Below are 6,515 nucleotides of genomic sequence, written 5' to 3'. Positions count from 1 at the left end.
TTTAATATTATCCCTTTCTGTTTTCATTACGATTCATTATCAAATAATCTGTTGCTTAAAAGAGAATTACAGCTCCAGTACATCTTTTTCTCTTGGTGGGAGTTAACTGTTCAGGTGCAACTAAGCTCCACCTATTGAGTTTTGAACTTTACATTCAAACACAATTTAAATCCATAAACATTATACAGGAAGGAGCAACACTAAAAGCCCTCAACCCTCTGCCCTCTCGAAATTGCCAGAAGGTTAGAAAGCTGACCCAAATGTTGGGTTTGTCACAGAAAGCTGACTCAAGTGGAATTGCTAAAGGTCAGTTAGGCTAAAGCCTTTGTCAGGATGCCACCTGACAGAACAATACCAATTATATATGTTATCTGGTGTGCATTACTCAACTTCACATTTGTCAGTATTAAAATGCAGGTGTTGAGATGGCCATCATTGATACCACCAGTGTGGAAGGTTGTTTGAAGATAAATGCTGGATCTGCAAAATTGCAATTTACAGCAGCAAATTTTAGATTTTCAACAACACTCCCTAGTTTTCAGGAAACCAGAAATCAAGTTTTTTCAAGCCTAAATTGCATAGAAAAAAAAAGTTTTCTTGAATCACCCAGAAGCATTTACTTGCATTGTGCCTTGACACGTAGTATTTACATCTGTTCCCCGTCAAAGGTTCTTGGAGGCAGCAGCTACCTGAATGTGAGCTGGACTCTGAGGACTGAGATACATCAAGGACCTTTACTAGTATGTCATTGTGGCCGTTTTATACAAATTTGCTTTGCTATCAGATAACTGTTTCTCAAATGGCATGTTGTAGTATGAGGACAAACCCCCACCTATTTCTCAGGAGGTGCAGGGGCTATAGAGACAAGCACCTAAGATAAGTTAAGCAAGGCGATCTAAATGTCAATAGGTAGATTCTGGAAAATGCATCTCCTTCAAATACACCAGACTCCTTCAAAACAGCAAATACACCAAAGCAATGTAGTTCTTTGAAGTGCACTGCTCGGTCTCTACTGTTGGTTCATTGTTCAGAAATCCTTGAATATTCCCTGGAGCAGAGGCTGGGATTCAATCGACCATAGCATAGGAAGGAGTGCAGGTCCTATATAAATCTCAAAACCCTTTAATATACCTGGGATCTAATCATGCTTAGTTTTCTTTGGTACATACATTTGCTTTTCTTTCTTCTCCCATTGGTCCCAGTAAGCCTCTCTGTCCTTAGTGTGAATTTCCTCCGTACCTTGTTTCTTTCTTGTTACAAGTTGTTAGGTATTTGTACAGGTTACAGAGGTGTCTTCTTTACATAACTTTTACTACATTATGGTTGTTATCAGAAAAAAAGGGAAAGATATTTAAATACAAACTATTTTTTTTTTACAAATGGAATTTGAACATATTGCAAAAATACTGCAATTTATTAAATGAACTATGAATTAATTCTAAACAAATCTTATTTGGCTACATTCTGAAACTCTACATTACTTTCATAGGAGCATACATAAGCATGTGAAATTCATACATGCTTATGTATTCACAGGAAATTCACAGGACAAAATACCTTTTAGCTGAAGAAATCGGTCATTGTATTTTTTCCCCCCCCCATTCTTGTAACTAAGCATTTAACAACACGCAGACCTTAATAAATGACATACACAAACATCTGTCCTTAAATAGCAGCAATTCCATCTGTCAATAAAACTGTTGCTATTCCCCCACATTGGGCCTTGAGTTCACAACCCACGGGCTGGGCGAGCAGATGACAGCACACAGAAAGACTCCCATTTAGTGGGACTGGGGATTACCATCTGGTTTTCTGCTGCTGCTACAAACTGAGCCCTAATAATAGCAGAGAGGGCGTGTGTGCTCAAAACGCAGAAACAACACAATGTCCTTTCTCCAGCTGAGCAGGTCTTTTAATTTCTTTTTTTTTAAATAGTATTTTTAAATACTCAATTCATTTTAGGAGGATGTATGTTCTTTGCCTAATTAATTGCTCTTATTTTGCAAAGTTGAGTGAGAATGAGTCTATTGGCTTAGGTTACACTCAGCTGGATCCTATTTACTAATGCTCCTGGCAAACAAATTAGCAAGTGCCCCCTTACTGAATGAATTAATGAGGATTCCCAGTTCACTATACGTTTATTGAGCTAATGGCTATGTTTGCTTTGGGTTTCTTAATGTGGGCAAGGCTCCCAAAAGTGATACTGCTGATTTGAATTCTTCTGTGTGCTATTGAAACGATGCTCTGACCACTTCACTTACCGTTTGTTTCAGCTGTTTAGCAACAGCGACAATGGTCCATCAGATACTTGGTGTCTCCAAAGGGCATTGAAAACTCAGTCGTTCATGCTTGATGGCCATACCAGACACACATAGTACCTGCTGGTCTTTCTAATCCCAATGTCCTTTAGAAATAAACAAGAGATTATCTTTGTGTTTCAAAAAGTCTAACCTGTAGTGCACCTAGTATATCTTCCAGGGGTGTGTTTTGGATTTTAACACCTCAGCACGTTGTCGTTCCTTTTTCTTTTAGCTCCTCTCTGATCTCTAAAGTCAGACACTTTCTTATCTCTCTCCCTCCTTCCCTTGCACTGTCGTTTGAATTTTTCTATTTCCTGACCGTTAAAAATACTAATTTTACTAGATTGATTCTATAACTGTGTATCTAATGGCAGGCACTCATCTTCCTGAACAGCTTTAAACTTGTATATAGATATGCACACATATGGTGTGAACGTAAGTACATATTAATGCAAACTTTTCTTTTATCCAAATGAAACTTTTCTTTTTATCCAAATTTTTGATTTGCAGTTTCATTAGCAAAAAATGCATTTATTGATATGGTGTTAGGATTTTACATTTCTGTGTGAATGAACCTGAGTGTACACGAGAACATTCATGTTCACAAGAACGACCAAGGTCAGGCTGGACGGGGCTCTGAGCAACCTGATCTAGCTGAAGATGTCCCTGCTCATTGCAGGGAGGGTGGACTAGATGGCCTTTAAAGGTCCCTTCCAACCCAAACTGTTGCATGATTCTATGATTCTATGAACTTAGGCTAAGTCTTGAGATAAGGGGATAAGGCAAAACACAAGACGGTAACTTATTTCCTCTAAAACCTGTAAGGGATGAATGAATATTCTAACACGAGTAAGGGGACTGTGACATTCACTTAGCCTGGTTTTGGAAACAATTTCTGCTTACAGCTTGGGATTGTCAAAGGCATATTTTCCACCCAAGGTCCTCTCTTTGCTCCTTCATCTTTCTCAGAGAATGGTGGGAGAAGAAATTTGCATTTGTAGCTGTGGAACAACTCTCACAACACAGCCACATCAGCCAATTTTCTTGGTCAGAGGCTGAGACCGGTCCATCGCTCTTTTTCACAGCGAAGCAGGAGCTCTGCTGCCGTCCCTATCCATAGCAGTCTGCTGGTAGCAACAGGTTTCTGGAGAAAACTCAGTGGTGCAAGCGAGGCTGTCCAGGTGAAAGCAAGGCTGCCCACCCGTGAGGGCGTGAAGCTGCGTGGCAGAGGGACCTTGACTCTCCTGCCTGCCAGGGACCACGAACGCAAGGGCCACAATTAAGGGAGGTCTCTGGGCCAGACTTTAATCTGGACAATATACAAGTATACAAAAGAGACTGAGCCACTGTCAAACAACCCTCTGCCTTGCTTTAGGCATATTTAAAAGGAAACCCTCTAGCTGCAAGGGTCAGTTGTACATTAGCCCCTACACAGATTCCCCCCTCAGAAACGTGCCCCACGTGCTTCCTGCTGGGCCACCGCGCTGGTCTCACTGCCTGCAGGGAAGCAACCCCTCGGGCTCAGGAGCTACTTTAATGAAATAGCTGAGGAGGGCTGGTTGTTTCCATACTTTGTTGTATGGTCCAAACCCCTGGTACGCGTATCAGCGGACGGAAAACAATCCTTCCTTCTGTCCCCTGCTGCGTCCCCAGCCTCTCCGCAGCCGTGGGTTTGCATCCTGGAAGCGGGAAAAGAGAGTACACCGAGGGGTTGTCCTGCTGCAGCGTGTCTCTCAGAAAAAAAAGACAACGACAGACAAGACAACAATAATTGCAAAATAGCCCTGCTCTGAAATCAGGCACATTGCCAGAGAGCTCTTATGCAAAAAAAAAAAAAAAAAAAAAAGAAGGGGTGGGGGGAAGCTGGAGATTCGACTCTCCCAAGTAAACAGCTTCCTTTCAAAGTCATAGTCCAGTGCACACAGGCACACATGCATATACATGTTGCTCTTCCTCAGCAGGCTTTAGAAACCAAACGCGTGCCACCCATTCAGTGTTCAGCATCGCCGTTGTCACAGTCTCGGGCAGCACCACCGAACAGCGCAAGCTTGAAATTTGGCCCTGTGAGAGATCTGTTTGGTTTGGGTCATGAATTCATCTTCCCAGGTTCTGCCCCCCCAGGCAGGAGGAAAGGAAATGTTATCAGAAGGTGGTGCCTGCTGGAGCACAGGGTGCCCTCCGGCCCGTGGGACCTCGGCTCCACCAAACATCCCCACGCCCTCAGAACAGAAAACTCAATGTTCTGCATTCTTATGGCTTGGAACAAGCAAATATTTCATCACAGGCTGTACGTTTCTAAACTGATCTGTCTTGCACAACATCACTATGCATTCAGGCAGTTCAGTCTAATTATCACTTTATAACATTTTGCATCTGCTTCTGTTAAGGCACTGAAGTTGCTAGCATGTCTCCTTGAGTTGTTTTATTTTTAAACAAATTATTTTGGTGTCTGGCTGTCAACAGTTGTACTCTTCGTTTTATGCATTTTATATGCGCTCATTTTCTGCAGTGTGTTCTGATACTGCAGCTCAGCTTCAAAGTTGAACCCACAGAAATCCTTCGACAGGTTGTCCATTAGGTTTGCGGGTCATCTGCAATTTCAGGTTTTTCTCATGGAATTTGTTCTTGAATAACAAATAATACAATTTAAGCCCTCATAGAAGACTGGCAACTGTTAGGGGATCTTCTACAAGGTTTTCTCGGTGTGCCCAAGAGCTCTCCAGCCTCAGCCAGAAGCAGGCTGCTACACGTGCGTGAGATGTTTGACTCCCCAGAGTTAGCTGGTATCACTCACTCCATCATTCGCCCCGGCAGCAGCAGAGCCTGCCAGCTCCGGGTGGTGCTCCAGATAACCTCGTTAACATCTAACCTCAGCCAGTGCTAGGCTTGGTGTTATCAGTAGCTCCAAGTAGGGAAACATAAACAATGAGGTGGATTGGGGTTAGAAATCACCAGACATTGATTGAAGTGCAGGGTTTGGTATTTGATCACTTTGGTTCTTGACACAGTGTGAAAACCCAAACAACAAGATTATTGTAGATTCCATCCCATTTGGAGTAAAACAATGAAAGACCAAAGAAAACACAGAATAAAAATACGGTACTTCAAAAAAATTGTATTCTTATAAATTTATTTTTATAATTCCAAATTAGATTAATTTTCTATGAAATGTTCAATCATTTTAAATAATAACAGTGTTAGTATCCAGTGGACAAACTGTTGTCTAATAATATATCTCTGTGGAAATATCAATTAAAAACAGTGTACCGCAAAGCTTCTGATATTAATGCTCACAGATAGTGTTTCTTTCTTTCTGTGGTTCATCAATGCATTTTCTTAAGCGTGAATTTGTTATTTGTAGTGGAGTTTTTTCTCTCTAAGTTGTACCAATAATAATTTAAGGTGGCACTACACCGTGTTGTGCATTGCTGCAAACCTGGGCTGGCTGGCATCCGCTAACAGTGACGTGCAGTGACTCGGGTATTAAATGGGTGAGGATGCTTCTATGCTCTGTCATTCTTCTGTTGGTGTTTAACAACATTCAAGACAACAATTAAGTGATTAGATATATGTCGATATTTGCTTGGTCCTCTCTTCCTGAAAAACTAGCTGGGTAGTATCAGTTTGGACAAAATTCAGAGATCTAAATACCTCAGGTGTGAAAGCTGAAGTTTGTATACCTGAAACACTGAAGTTCTCCCACGTTGCTCTGTGTGGCAGCGTTACTGCTGACAATAACAGCAGTTGTTCAGCAGCAGCCAGCACAGTTACAATACTCTAAGCGGCAGTCATACATACTGTATTTAATAATTTTCAGTCCCAAGCAGGACACAGGCACCTCTATTTTAAGGTTTAGATTTGGTAAAGTATCATTTTGAGACTGGAAAACAACAAAGGCATATGTTGTCACGTATAGGTGGGATTCCATGTTTTTCATGACTACGTGGGTGACTAAGTGTGCTATGTCCCCGACGGGTGTTGTGGCAGGACGGCTGTGACGGTGCGTGTCTCTGGGGCAGCGAGAGTTAAGCTGCGTAGACTGCCACTGTGAACAAAGGCTCGATTCATGTGTTTTCTTCCTTGAAGGGAGTGAGAGAAAGAAACATAAGTAAAATATAGCAAAAGCTGTTGTGAAACAAGCCTGTTGCTGTTCTCTGAAAAACAAGTATGTGAGGATTCATTTTTAGAGGCGCGCTGAAGCAGCAGGGGAACCGG

This window comes from Phaethon lepturus, unplaced genomic scaffold, assembly GCF_000687285.1.
Source record: "Phaethon lepturus isolate BGI_N335 unplaced genomic scaffold, ASM68728v1 scaffold10895, whole genome shotgun sequence".
Lineage (NCBI taxonomy): Eukaryota > Metazoa > Chordata > Aves > Phaethontiformes > Phaethontidae > Phaethon > Phaethon lepturus.
Note: the sequence above shows the minus strand (reverse complement) of the source record.